This window comes from Macrotis lagotis, chromosome 2, assembly GCF_037893015.1.
Source record: "Macrotis lagotis isolate mMagLag1 chromosome 2, bilby.v1.9.chrom.fasta, whole genome shotgun sequence".
NCBI lineage: Eukaryota > Metazoa > Chordata > Mammalia > Peramelemorphia > Peramelidae > Macrotis > Macrotis lagotis.
In genome coordinates, this window is record NC_133659.1 from 106,540,333 (window position 1) to 106,556,008 (window position 15,676).

The 15,676-nt window shown below is 37.5% G+C and overlaps 1 pseudogene; it reads right to left on the reverse strand.

Annotated features, from left to right (window-relative positions):
• Window positions 1-9,198: 9,198 nt before the first annotated feature.
• Window positions 9,199-9,957, reverse strand: LOC141511142 (ER membrane protein complex subunit 8 pseudogene; annotated as a pseudogene).
• Between the last annotated feature and the right edge of the window lie 5,719 nt (window positions 9,958-15,676).

Here is a 15,676-nt window from a genome sequence, read left to right on the forward strand (position 1 = left end):
GTGCTGAGTAGTAGTGAAAAGAGAGCTGGAAGACCTGGGTTCAAGTAAAGCCTCTGAAATACCCTAAGTGAGCCAAAACAAGTTATTTAATCTCTCAGTATCCTCTCTGTCCCCAGACAATTCTTTTGGACTATAAATTGAAAAACAGAATCTGAGCTGAATCGAGGCTATCTTTCCAAGAGTTCCTCACAAGAATTAAATTGCAAATATAGTCTCCTTCCCTCCCTCACAATAGAAAAATTTCACGTTCATAAACACTTTGCTCCCAATAACCCAGTAAGCTAGTAGCACAGATATTACTTTCTCCATTTTACAAATGAGAAAAAATGATACTCAGTGCCTGGCCAACGGACAGATGGCTTAGTAAGTGTCAGGACTATAATACAAACTCAGGTCTCCTGCTTAAAAACCCAAGGCACTTTCCACTCTGACTTGTTGCTTTTCTCTTTTTCCAATCTCTCATCATTTGGAGGGAAATGGATGACCTCAACATTCTTTCCTACATTACAAGTGGTCCAGGCTGAGTTCCAGTGAAGAAACTGGATGATCGATTCCCACAAAGATTGTGTTTTCCAAAAAAGAAAGTTGGCGACTTTTTATTCTTGCAGCCTTTCCTGGGACCCATAAATTCAGAATGAATGTGGTTCTTCTCTATCTAGCTTTCTACCTGCACTAAGTCCTTAGCTCATATTACTGTATGTGTTGCCTCCTCCAGTTAGATTGTCTACTCCTTGAGGGCAGGGTCTGTCTTTATTTTATTAATTGTATCTCCAGTACTTACACAGTGCTTAGCATATTTTGTTAAATTCAGTTTAATAGTGTCCAATTCTTTGTGACCCTGTTTGGAATTTTCTTGGCAGAAGTCCTAGAGTCGTTTGCCATTTCCTTCTCCAACTCATTTTATATAGATGAACTGAGACAAAAAAAAAAAGGTGGAGTAGCCCAGGGTCACATAGCTAGTAAGTATCTGGGGTGGGATTTGAACTCAAGAAAATGAGTCGTCCTGATTCTAAGACCAGTACTCTGTCCACTGTATCACCAACTGTTCCTAACTGGCAAACAGTAGGCACTTAATACATGTTTATTAGCATATTGGATTGCATTGTTCTGATTAGTTCCCTGGTCATCACAATTAGTATTTGTTACAAACTCTGAAATAACTTCCAATGAACACACTGGCTATTTATCCAGTGGGCAGTGCCTCTGATTGTCAGCCCAGGAATGGAAACCCCTGCTTCACTTCCCTATAAAAATCCAGGAGGAAACAGAGTTGTTAGCATTGGGGACATTATAGGGACTAATGTACCTTTTACTGCCCAGGAGCATACATTGCTGTCGCCAATGTCCTTACATTCACTGATTTACCACAAGAGGAAAGGGAGTCTGTCTCCTGAAAATAGGGTGAAAGGAGTGGAGAAGGAGAGAGACATGGTGGCTTTTAAGTAGGCAGCTGACAATAGAGGTATACCAAAGAGGTCCCTCAATTCCTGCCCTCAAACAGCCGATAGTGTCACTTGTCGTGACTTTTGCCTATGAGGTTACTCTCCATTTCCCCCTCTATATCTTTTATAGGCCTAGTTCTTTGAATTAGACTCATAACCTTCTTTGCAATCTTTATATTCAAGCTTTATATTCTCTCACATTAGAAGGGGAATTCCTTGTGGGGGTTTTGGTTCACCCTTCCCTTTTTTGTTTAATTCTCAATACTGGAAAATAATGAACATTTAATAAAAACTTGACTGATTAATCATCATTAGAGCAGAAAATGATTTTAGAAACCATACTCCCTCATTGTCCAGCCAAGGAAACTGAGGTCTAGGAGCTAAATGATTGCTTTATATGGCCCTATTTTAATTTTTCAAACACATAATATAGTCAAGATTTTTTTTATTTTTAGGTTTTTGCAAGGCAAAATGTGGTCAAGTGGCTTGCCCAAGGCCACACAGCTAGGTAATTATTAAGTGTCTGAGACCGGATTTGAACCCAGGTATTCCTGACTCCAGGGCCGGTGCTTTATCTACTGCGCCACCTAGCCACCCCTGTAGTCAAGATTTTTAAAGGGGAAAAAACCCAAGATTGCCAGAATCAGAATATAGTGAAATTAGCAATGGATATGACAACAAGGAACCTGAATTTGAGTGCTGATGCATTATATAATTATTATATAATTATAGCTTATGTTTGTATGATTTATTAACTATATGAACCCAGGGAAGTCACTTTATCTCTGAGATTCTATTTGCTTATTTGAATAGTAGCAATAGAATTGTAACATTTTAGAACTCATTTTACAGATGAGGAAACTGAATCGCAAAGAAATGTACTTTAAAAGAAGTAAAATCCAAGATCGCATAGCAGAAATTAAAATCTAGGCCTTCTGAATCATAATCTGATTCTTAGTCTTAATCCTAATAGAACATTCTCTGTTACAATTTGTTAGATGTAAACCTCATTGCCTTGTGAAACTTTAAATAAGTGTGAGATTTTCTGTTATTTTTTCCCCACCAGTTCCACTGTTGCAGGGAAGTCTTTTTTATTTTTTTAAACGTATTTATTTTTTCAACTACATGTAAAGATAGTTTTCAACAATAATTTTTTGTTAGATTTTTGAGTTTCACATTTTTCTCACCCACTCCCTTCCCTCCCCCTCCCTAGTCAGAGAGTTATCTAATATAAGTTATACATGTAAATCATGTCAAACACATCTCCAAATCAATCTTATCATGAAAGAAGAATTAAAACAAAAAAGGAAAAAATAATAAGCAGAAAAAATAAAGCATAAAACTAATTTTAAAAATTGAAAATAGTATGGTTTGGTATGCATTTAGACTTCATATTTCTTTCTCTGGATGTAGATTGTATTTTTGATCACAAGTCTTTCAGAAAAGTCTTTGATCATTGTACTACTGAGAAGAGCTAAGTTCATCATAGCTGATAATCATACTGCTAATTTCACTCAACATCAGTTCAGGTACAAGTTTTTCAGGTTTTTCTTAAGTTCTTGTTCATGATTTCTTACAAAGCAAGAGTACTCTATTACATTTATATATCATAATTTGTTCAGCCATTCCCCAATTGATGGACATCCCATCAATTTCCAATTCTTTTCCTCTACAAAAAAGAGCTGCTCTAATATTTTTGTACTTGTGACTTTTTACCCTTTCTCATGATCTCTTTGGGAATACAGACCTAGTAGAGGTATTGCTGGATCAAAGGGTATGTTCAGTTTTATTGCTCTTTGGTTGTAGTTCCAAATTATTGCAAAGAAATCTTGAAACACCCTTTACCAATGTAGATTTGTAATTCTGCAACTAATAATTTTATTGAGTTGTTTAAAGGGACTGGGAGAATAACTGATTTGTCTAGGGGTCATAAATCCAGTATATGTTAAAGGAAGGACTGGAACTCAAGTTCTCCTGACTCCAAGGTACGCTTTTACCCACCTGAAAACATTGCATCTAAAATATGAGCTATTAATATTAATATTAAGATTATAAAATTGTGATGGTTGTAAATTTAGTAAAACTAAATAAAATTAAAAAATTAGAGAAAGAAGCTTTACTCATTAATTGAATTGAAAACTTGGAGAAATAACATGTTTCCCTGCCCACCCAACATATTCTTTATAAGGCAACTTGGTGTCAGAGTGAGTAGACCACTGGGTCTGGAGTCAGGAAGACCTGAGTGATTCATGTGTGCCTCACCAAGTTCTCTTTGAACGTGTCTTTCCCTTTCTCAGTGTTTTTGTAAGGCAATATTTCTTATAACCTAACTACCATCCTCTTCCCTAAAATCTTACAAATTTGTTTATTTTTTTAAACTGGTACTGCCCTTGATGGCATATCTACTGGCAAGGAAATTAAGCATTTGATACTTAGGAGGGTTTCTGACTTCTTTTAGTTTCAATTTATTTATATCAATTAAACCTCCTCAGGAAATAACAAGTCTATGTGATCATCTATTCTTTTATCTATTTCACATTTTCCATGTCAAAAGTTTGTTTAAATAGGTCAGGTTGACATTACCCTAACTCATCATATGTTTGCCTTATTTTTATTCTTATATTTAGTGATTTTGATCATTACTTTAACAAGACACAAGTTTTATTGTCCATAGACAACTGATGCAGGAATAATCCCCACATTGGTAATGAGTCATTTTCTGACTGTTCAATTAAAACCAATTTCATTTTAATGATGATTTGGTATTTTCTATGTCCAAAGTCTCCAGATTCTAGTTTGGAAGAAAGTTTGTATAATAAAGAATAACTCAGTTAATAAGCATATTAAGTACCTACTATGTTTCAGGCAATGTGCCAAGTACAAAATTTGTATAGATATGTCTTCAATATAACCTAAAGGTTTTTGACCACTCACATTTCTTATTCCAACATGTTTTCTATTTTCCTTCCCTATTCCCACCTTTGTACTGAAGTCACCAAGTAAAAAAGTGCATTTTAATTTAATTTGGATCATACTAGGATCTTCACAGAATGTCTCAACCTCATTTTCTGCAACAGATGTTAGAACATAAGCTGAAGTATTTTTTCATGGTGGTCTTCTTGCAAATGCCTATTCTGAGCACTGCAATTTAAAATGATGAAATGACCCATGAAATGATATTTCTTGTTGCCCTTGGATGCACAATAAAACCAACCCCACCAACTTTTTTATTTGCCTCTCCAAAGAGAACCTTGGAGCCATGCTTTCATTTAAATGCAACTGCCTTTCCAATTCTAGTTTCAGTCATTTACAATAAGAATGTCAATTTTAATACATTTTACTTCCTTCCTTAGAATGTCCTCTGGACAAGTATAATCCCTGGACAAAGATCTTTTATTTAGGGGAACAACAGATAAATTTATTTTCATAGATCATCTAAAAACTGTGACCCCTCTGCCTCCTTTCTCATCACTCTGCCTTTGTCACACAAAGTGGCTGCATAGAACCAAGGATTTCTTTGTGCTTTTCTTTGTTTTCTGATCACCTATTGGACAAGTAGACTTGGATAAATCACTTTAATCTTGGGAACTTCAGTGATTTCATCCATCATATCATATTATTTACTTTATTATACTTATAGTTTACTGAGACCTCCAGATTTTTTAAAAAATGGGATTGTTGTTAGGTGACATCTCCCCCAGTCTGTATTTGTGTGAAGTTGATTTTTAAAAGTTCCATTAATATCTTTGTTTTCACTTGACCTATATTTCCCAATATAGACCAATAATTTCTATGACTGAAAAATGAATTTAGAAAGAGAAAAAAACAGTTCAGCAAAATTAACTAGCCTATCAACCAAGTCTGATATTTATGAAACATTCTTTACCCATAATTTATTATTTCTTTTTTATTTTAAAGATTTTATTTTGTTTTACACTTTTTCATTTAATCTTGCTTCCCCCCCCCACAGAAGGCAATTTGTCAGTTTTTACATTGTTTCCATGGTATACATTGATCCAAATTGAACGTGATGAGAGAGAAATCATATCCTTAAGGAAGAAACATAAAGTATAAGAGATAACAAGATCAGACAATAAGCAGTTTTTTCTAAATTAAAGGGAATAGTCCTTGGTCTTTGTTCAAACTCCGCAATTCTTTCTCTGGATACAGATGGTATTCTCCATTGCGGAGAGCCCGAAATTGTCCCTGATTGTTGCACTGATGGAATGAGCAAGTCCATTAAGGTTGATCATCACCCCCATGTTGCTGTTAGGGTATACAGTGTTTTTCTGGTTCTGCTCATCTCTCTCAGCATCAGTTCATGCAAATCCCTCCAGGCTTCCTTGAATTTCCAATTCTTTGCCACCACAAACAGGGCTGCTATGAATATTTTTGTACAAGTGATGTTTTTACCATTTTTCATCATCTCTTCAGGGTGTAGACCCAGTAGTGGTACTGCTGGATCAAAGGGTAGGCATATTTTTGTTGCCCTTTGAGCATAGTTCCAAACTGCTCTCCAGAAAGTTTGGATGAGTTCACAGCTCCACAATGTAATAGTGTCCCAGATTTCCCACATCCCTTCCCACACTGATCATTGTCCTTTCTGGTCATATTGGCCAGTGTGAGAGTTATGAGGTGGTACCTCAGAGAAACTTTAATTTGCATTTCTCTCATAAGTAATGACTTAGAGCAATTTTTCATATGACTATGGATCACTTTGATTTCCTCATCTGCAAATTGCCTTTGCATAACCTTTGACCATTTGTCAATTGGGGAATGGCTTGGGTTTTTTTTTAATTTGACTCAGTTCTGTGTATATTTTAGAAATGAGTCCTTTGTCTGAAACATTCGTTGTAAAGATTGTTTCCCATTGTACTACATTTCTTTTGATCTTGGTTACAGTGGTTTTGTCTGTGCAAAAGCTTTTTAATTTAATGTAATCAAAATCATCTAGTTTGTTTTTAGTGATGATCTCCATCTCTTCCTTAGTCATAAACTGCTTCCTTTTCCATAGATCTGACAGGTAAAGTAGTCCTTGATCTTCTAGTTTGCTTATAATATTATTTTTTTATGTTTAAATCCTGTATCCATTTGGATCTTATCTTGGTAAAGGGTGTGAGGTGTTGGTCTAGTCTAAGTTTTAACTCTTCCTGTTTTAGGTATCAGCACCATATTGGTTTCACAGAAAAAGTTAGGCAGAGTTGCATCTTCCCCTATTTCCAAAGAGTTTATATAGAATTGGAACCAACTGTTCCTTAAATGTTTGGTGGAATTCACTTGTGAATTCATCAGACCCTGGAGATTTTTTTCTTAGGGAGTTCAATGATGGCTTGTTGAATTTCTTTTTCTGAGATAGGCCTGTTTAGGTGTTCAATCTCTTCTTCATTTAACCTGGGCAACTTATATTTTTGTAATTATTTGGCCATTTCACTTGGATTGTCAAATTTATCAGCATAGAGTTGGGCAAAATATTTCCAAATTATTACTTTAATTTCCTCCTCATTGGTGGTGAGTTCACCTTTTACATTTATGATACCAGTAATTTGGTTTTATTCTCTTTTTTAATCAAATTGACCAGAGGTTTATCGATTTTATTGTTTTTTTTTCATAAAACCAACTCTTGGTTTTATTTATTAATTCAATAGTTTTTTTTGGCTTTCAATTTTATTAATTCCTCCTTTAATTTTTAGAATTTCCAATTTGATATTTAATTACAGGGGGTTAATTTGTTCTTTCTCTAATTTTTTAGTTGCATATTTATTTCATTGATTTCCTCTTTCTCTAATTTATTCATGTAAGCATTTAAAGATATAATATATCCAGGGGGTGGCTAGGTGGTACAGTGGATAGAGCATTGGCCTTGGAGTCAGGAGTACCTGAGTTTAAATCCAGCCTCAGACACTTAATAATTACCTAGCTGTGTGGTCTTGGGCAAGCCACTTAACCCCATTGCCTTGCAAAAAAAATAAAAAATAAAGATATAATATATCCCTTGACAGCCAATTTGAGTGAATCTCATAGGTTTTGGTATGTTGTTTCATTATTGTCATTATCTAGGATGAAATAATTAATTCTTTCTATAATTTGTTGTTCAATCTACTCATTCTTTAAAATGAAGTTATTCAGTTTCCAATTAGTTCTGGGTCTATATCTCCCTGACCCCAATTAGTTCTGGGTCTATATCTCCCTGACCCAATATTGTTTGTGATTTTTGATCTGAGAAAGATGTATTTACTAATTCTGCCCTTCTGCAATTGAGTGTTAGGATTTTATGCCCTAGTACATGGTCATTTTTGTATAAGTGCTATGTATTACAGAGAAAAAAGTATATTCCTTTCTATCCCCATTCAAGTTCCTTCATAAGTCTATAATATCCAGGTTTTCTAACAATCTATTTACCTCCTTAACTTCTTTCTTGTTTATTTTATGATTTGATTTATCTAAATCTGAGAGTGGGAGGTTGAGGTCCCCTACTAGTAGAGTTTTGCTGTCTATGTCTTCCTGTAGTTCTTTCAGCTTCTCCTCTAAGAATTTGGATGCTATCCCATTGAGTGCATACATATTCAGTATTGAAATCACTTTATTGTCTATGGTACTTTTTAGGTATGGTACACCATCTATTTTTGTAATTGCTTTGTCTGAGATAAGGATTGTTACCTCTGTTTTTTTCACTTCAGCTGAAGCAAAATATATTTTGCTCCAACCTTTTACCTTTACTCTCTCTCTCTCTCTCTCTCTCTCTCTCTCTATATATATATATATATATATATATATATATATATATATATATATATATCTGCTTCAAATGAGTTTCTTGTAAGCAGTATATTGTAGGATTATGGTTTTTTAATCCTCTGCTATTCACTTACCTTTTTTTTAATTTTTTGCAAGGCAAATGGGGTTAAGTGGCTTGCCCAAGGCCACACAGCTAGGTAATTATTAAGTGTCTGGGGTTGGATTTGAACTCAGGTACTCCTGACTCCAGGGCTGATGCTGTATCCACTGCACCCCCTAGCCACCCCTTTGCTTATGTTTTTAAGGGAGAGTTCATCCCATTTACATTCAAAGTTATATTTACTAACTTTTTTATTGACCTCCATGCTATCTACCCTCTGTTTGTATTTCCCCCCTTTATCCGTATTCCCCAGTGTTTTGTTTCTGAATACTACCCATTTCAATGTGTTGTCCTCCTTTATCCACCCCTCCCCTTTCTTTCCCCTTTCCCTTTTCCCTTCCTTCTGCTAGTTCCCCTTTTTCTCCCCCTCCCTGTCTCCATCTCCCCCCTCCCTTTTCCCCTTTTAATACTTGAAAGGTAAGATTTTTTTAAGTTAACTCTGTGTGTGTGTGTGTGTGTGTGTGTGTGTGTAAGTTAACTTTAAGCCAAGTCTGATGAGAGGAAGATTCAGGTGTTTCTCATCTCCTCCCTTCTTCCCTTCTATTACCATAGGTCTTTTGTACCTCTTACTGTAATGAGATTTTCCCCCATTTAATCTTCTCCCTCCTCCCATCTCCTTCCTGTCCCCCTTTTTAAGGAGGAAGTATTTTTATTTTATTTTTTTATTTTTTTTAAAAGGTTAGTTAAAATCGTTTAATAGGAACATTCTTGGACAAACAGAAATAGCTTTGATTTTGAAGGTTAGAGCAACATACAACTGGGAGAGAATCCACAGGGACAGCTAGACTTGACAATTTGTATCTCCTCCAGAGATCTTTGTTTTAAAAAGATGACCACTTAGATAAATTGCCTCTGTTGAGCCCCATGCCATTTCTTAAAACCATTGCCTTTCCACACAAGGTATGAGATATTATTCTATTTACAATTAAAAATATTTCTTTTTTCCTCTTCAGTGTAGTGGAAATGCCCATAAATCAGTCAGTGGAATCCCTCCCTAACATAGATGTAGAATGGCTTTATTGATCTCTGGATTTGTCCAATCATTTCAGATGTCATCTAGATGGTTATCAAAATCCACAAGGGTTTCATAGGACCTGCTGTCCAAGAGAGATGCCGAAATCCTCTGGGCTTCCGGCCAGTCTTCACAATAATCATAGTGTGGATCTCTGCACCGCCATTTGTTTTCATGATGCTCATACACATGAATAGTGGGTTCTATGCACTCCATTGTAAACTTCGTGTTGTCTACCATGATGAGTGCAGTATCATTGAAGCCCTCTGCAATTCTAGAAGCTACCTTCTCAGCAACCTGGTTTGGACTGGCATCCTTTACACGTTCATTGGCTTGATAATAACCAGCAATCACATAGCTATTATCTTTGCACCAAGAATCAATCAAGCTGAGGGCCACCTCCAGCATGGGTGCCAGCACCAGGGTGCCATGGAAGAGCGGGATGCAGTCCACAAAGAGCATGTGGTGCAGCCCCCGTGCGGGGGCTGCTCCTTGCAGGGCTTCTGCCTCTCCGCCACCAGCAGCCCATTGATGGCACAGTGCGGGTACTTGGTGCCATGCAGTACCATCTTGCAGTAGGCCTGGATGGTCAGCTTGACACCGGGCATGGCGAGGCCTCCAGGCTGGCCCCTCAGCTGCGCAGCACCCTGCTGCCTGCTCTGCCTGCCTGGGTGGCTGCACCGCAGGGCCCTGCGCACCAGTCCCAGGGCCCCGGAGGAAGTATTTTTAAATCATTCTATCTGAGTCATAGAAAATCCTGAGTATCCATCACTTCTGGCTAGGTAAATTCTCTCTAATAGAGTTACAATTTTTGAGAGTCATTAGAGTCTTTCTCCCAAGTAGGGATATAACCAGTTTCATCCCATTGGGTAGCAGTCTCATGGATAAGTCATGAGAGTCCATCACTTCTGGTTAAGTACATTCTTTCTAATAGAGTTACAATCCTTAAGAGTTATGAAACTCTTTTTTCCCATGCTGGGATATAACCAGTTTCATCTTATTGGATAGCACTATTTTTTTCTTTTATCCCTCCCTTTTTTTTTTTTACCTTTTTATGTGTGTGTCTCTTGTACCTCCTATTTGATGTCCACATTTCCTATTTAACTCTGGTTTTTTCATCAGGAATTGTTAGAAGTCTTCTATTTCATTAAATATCCATCTTTTCCCCTGAAAGAGAAGGCTCAGCTTCGTTGGATAGTTGATTCTTGGCTGCATTCCAAGTTCCCTTTTTCTTTGGAATATCTCATTCCAGGCTCTTTAATCCTTAATGTTCATGCAGCCAGGTCCTGTATAATCCTTACTGTGGCTCCTTAGTATCTAAATTGTTTCTTTCTGACTGCTTGCAGGATTTTCTCTTTTATCTGATAGTTCTGGAATTTGGCCACAACATTCCTTGGTGTTTTCATTTTAGGATCTCTTTCCAGAGGGGAGCAATAAATTCTTTCAATAACTATTTTGCCCTCTGGTTCCATGATATCAGCCCGATTTTTCATCACTAAATCCTGTAATATTAAGTCTAGACTTTTTTCCTTCAATGTTTTCAGGAAGACCTATAATTCTCAGGTTGTCCCTCCTTGATCTATTCTCAAGGTCAATGGTTTTGCTGATGAAGTATTTTCTTCTATTTTTTCTATTTTTTGGTTTTGTTTAACAGACTCTTGCTGTCTCATGAAGTCATTAGTTTCCACAGACTCCATTCAAGCATTTTCTATATTTACCTTTTGCAACTCCTTTTCTAATTGGTCAATTCTATTTTTGTAAGAGTTTTCTAATTGCCCAGTTTGAGAGAATTGTTTTCTTGTTGCAAGGTGTTAATTTTCTCTCCCAAATTTTCCAATTAGTTTTTTAAATTCCTTCCTTATTTCTTCAAGGAAGTCTTTCTGTGCTGGAGACCAGGTCATTTTCTCCTCAGAGGTTCTAAGTCTCTCTGAGTTGTCTTTTCCTTCCAAGAATTTTTGTATGGACCCTCCTTTTCACTGCCCTTTCTTCATTTTCCTAAGACCTTGAGTTGGGGAGGGGCTGGTTCACAGAGGTTTGGTGTTGGGATCCCTAGGGGCTTTACTCAGTGAGTGTAATGTCTCCAGATGGTGCTAGAGGATTTGCTCACTGAGAGTAATGTCTACAGATGGCCAGTAGGGGGTGCTGGTTGCTTTCGCTGGAGTGTCTGCAACCTTGATTGAGACCTTCTCCCTTGGCCTGGAGGGAGTGATTGGAGATGTTGAATACTTTTGTCTTTGATCAATGGTGGGCTATACCCTGCTGTGAGGTAATCTCTCTCCTTATTCACAGCTGAGGTGGTCCTGCTGCTCAAACCTTAGCCTGGGGGGGGGGGGGGGCGGGGAAGGAAGGTGGGCTGTGATCCTGTTTGTTCTGGGAAGAGACTTCAGCTGAAAGGAAGGTAAGGTCTCTAAATTCCTCCAGACCAGAGATAGCCCAGGGATCTTGTCTGCAGCTCTCCCTCACTGGAACGCTCCCTCCAGCCCTGCCCACTAGCTCCAGACAGCACCACAACCAATGCCTCTGCTCCCTGGTTGACCCAAGCTCCCTTGGCCAACTAGGCTCTAGTCCAGCTGATCAGTGCAGTTCTCAGGCCCTCAGGCTCACAGGCTCTGCTAATCAAGCTAATCTGAGGCTAATCCAGGCTCCCAGGCTCTCACCTGTCCTGTGCTCCCAGCAGTCTGCCCTCTGTGCCCATACTCATCCAGTCTTGGAAGACAAATCCTGATGTAAATGTGTTTCTCCTCGCTTTTCTTTCTGGGTTTTGTAGATAGGATTTCTGTCCAGAGGTTTGTTTCATATTATATGTGAGGGAAGATCAGGAGACTTTAGGACTGTGCCTGTCTTCTCACTGCCATCTTGGCCAGAAGTCTCCAGTTTCTTATTTCTTTAAATAAATGGGGCCAGAGTGTATTTTTTTTTTTTTTTAGTTTTTTTCAAGGCAGACAGGGTTAAGTGGCTTGCCCAAGGCCACATAGCTAGGTAATTATTAAGTGTCTGAGACTGGATTTGAACCCAGGTACTCCTGACTCCAAGGCTGGTGCTTTATCCACTACGCCACCTAGCCGCCACCCCCTTAATTAATTCTTAATTCTTAATTAAGCCATGATGATTTAGTGGTGAGTTCTCTTTCTAAATATTCATAAACCACCATTTTAATAATATAGTCTAGAAATTTGACAGGAATAGAAGAAAAATCCATAGTCTATAGCCTCTATTCTCTTCCTCTTAATGAAAGATAAGTTATTTGTCATTCTCTGGGCCTGCCAGTACCTTTCCTTTTCTCCATAATTATTCAGAGATTATTAAAAGAACTTCGATAATCATGTTTGCCAGGTTTCTTTCACTGCTCTGGAATGTAGTTCATCTGGGCCTATATATGATCTCACAAAGGACAATTAAATGATCTGATATTTGTCATCTTTTTGGATTTTCAAGTTCTCTAAACCATGTTGTTGCATTCTTCTCAGTTCATAGACTATTCTCCTTGGAAAAGAGGGAAAAATCAGAAGCAAAATAAGTTAAATAGCTCTTAATTAAAAAGAATTTTTATTATTTGCCTGTTCTATCTATTCTTGCATTGGTCCCATCACTTCTTTGATCTTTTTTGCCTTCCAAAAAGCTTTAAAAATCCTTTAGAATGTCAGCAATGTTAGTCAAAAATCATTCTTTTTTAAAATAATTTTTTATCTTTATCCTTATTATACCTTATGTAATTTTCCCTTTGTATCCTACCCCGTTCTCCCTCCTAGAGAACCATGCACTTTAACAATGATTTTTTTAAGGGAGATAAAAATCAGTAAAATTAATAAACAGACATAATTTGACATTTCCCATACTTGTGGACCTTTCCCCAAATTTTGCAAAGCCTTGGTGGGAAGGTTATCTTCTTGTATTCCTTTTTTTGGGACCAAGCTTGTAGTTTGTAATTTTGCAATATTCATTTTTGATTGTTTCTTGGTGGTTTGTTGTAATCATTTTGCATGCTATTTCCTTGGCTTTGCTTGCTTCACTTTGCATTATTTTATATGTCTTTCCATGTTTTTTTGCATTTATCAGAGGTTTCATTTCTTACAGAACAATAATATCCCATGTCATAACATTCTGCAATTTTTTTAAAGCTATATCTCACTGAATGCTTCCAGTTCTTTGCTGTTGCAACAAACATCTTGGCACATTCTTAACTTGAACACTTCTAAGACAATTCTTTTTTTGTTGCTGTCTTTTTGGTTTTTTCAAGGCAATAGGGTTAAGTGACTTGCCCAAAGTCACACAGCTAGGTAATTATTAAGTGTCTGAGGCTGGATTTGAACTCAGGTCCTCCTGACTCCAGGACCAATGCTCTAACCACTGTGCCACCTAGCTGCCCCCCCTTTACCACTCAGCCTCCCCTTCTAAGACGATTCTTACTTTTTTACTTACATTTACTGCTTTCTCACTTATACCTAAAACCTCAGTTTAAACATGAGAACATGAGACATTTCCTGAACTGTAGACATTCTAAGAACCTTTCCAGTCCTCAATCTATCATACTATAATTCTTTCAGAAATTCTTGATTAAAATGTTTAGGAGTTGACCTTGAATACTGATGTTCTTTTTTTTTGTGCATTTGTTTTCCTTCTCCAGGTGCTTTGTTTGCCTAATGATGGATCTAATGGGAATCAGCTGGTGAAATTTATGCATGCTTCATATCAACCTGTTAATCTCCCATCAGCTGGTGGGGGCTATTCCAAGATGAGTGGCCCATTTAACATTATTGCTATTTTCATTTTCCTCCAAAAAATAAGATTCTTGGCTCTATTTAGGATATAGATAAATAGAATAGGACCCAGGTGGGATATTAACGTCCTCTGTCCAAAAATAACCTCTAATGACTGATGGCTGGAGTTTCTCAATTATAAATTCATTTTTAAAAATCAATATTACCCCCTTTATGCTGTCATTGTCTCTATGGTGGTTAGTAGGCTCTGTCATTCCCTTCTCTAGCATTTGCATCTCTTGGGCACAGGGTCTTGGGACGGTGGCAGAGCCTTATAGCTGTTGCAGGAAAGGCTCTGATGATGCCTGAAAAAAACCAGAAGTTGGAGTAGCAAACATTTTCCTTGTCCTTGGCTACCTGAACCAGAGTTGGGTAGGGTTATTTGTCTCCAAGGCATCACCCTCACAGCTTTCCCATCTGGCCTGAAAGTTATTTACAAGCTGTTCCCCTCTCCCAACACTTCTCAAGTCAATTCAGAATTAATCAGTTAGTCAACTCCTCTTCTATGACTATGCTGTAGAGATCCCTGCAAAAGAATGCTATAAGTGACATAGGGGACAAAAGAATCTCTTTTGGGGGTTTGGGCAGAGTCTAACAGGGGATCCCCAAGTGTACAAATTTGATCAATCATAGATTTAGATATGGAAAGAACCTCAAAAGCTTGTTTCCTCCAAATGTCTCATTTTTATAGGTTAAAAAACTGAGGCCTGGAAAGGATAAATAAATTGCTCAAGGTCATCCTCATCTTTGTTGTTGTTTAGTCATTTTTCAATTGTGTCAGACTCTTTGAGACCCCATTTGGGGTTTTCTAGGCAAAGATACTAGAGTGGTTTTACATTTCAATCTCATTTTACAAATGAGGAAACTGAGGCAAATGGTTATGTGACTTGACCAGGGTCACATAGCTAATAAGTTTCTGAAGTCCGATTTGAACTTGGGAAGATAGTTCTATCCACTGCACCAAGTAGCAAGGATCAAAGGCAGAATTTGAGTCCCAGACCTCTGGCTTCAAGGTTAGTCATCTTTCCACTAAACTGTAATAAGTGATAATGGGGAGGAAATAGTCTTTCAATAAAGAGAACACAAGAAAAAAATGCTTGGCATTAAGTAGGAGCTTAATAAATGCTCATTCATTCATTCATTCAACCTTCCCCTCTCCATACAAGATTCTGTCATTTCTGTCTCTCCAGCTTTCTCACCTTTGCCATAATTTTTGCATTGACTCTATGATCCCATTAATGACATCCTAGTATACAAATTTCCTTTGCAATAACCTCATTTCCATATTCCAAGTCTTCTACTGAAAATTTGCTGTTAAATTTCTTCTGAAGCTCCCTATTGCCTACTGAATAAAGTTCAAATTCCTTAGATGGGAATTGAGCCTCCCATTCCTTGGCATCACTCCACTTCGCAACCATTTTTTTTTAGGTTTTTTGCAAGGCAAATGGGGTTAAGTGGCTTGCCCAAGGCCACACAGCTAGGTGATTATTAAGTGTCCAAGACCAGATTTGAACCCAGATAACTCCTGACTCCAGGGCCGGTGCTTTATCCACTGCACCACCTAGCCGCC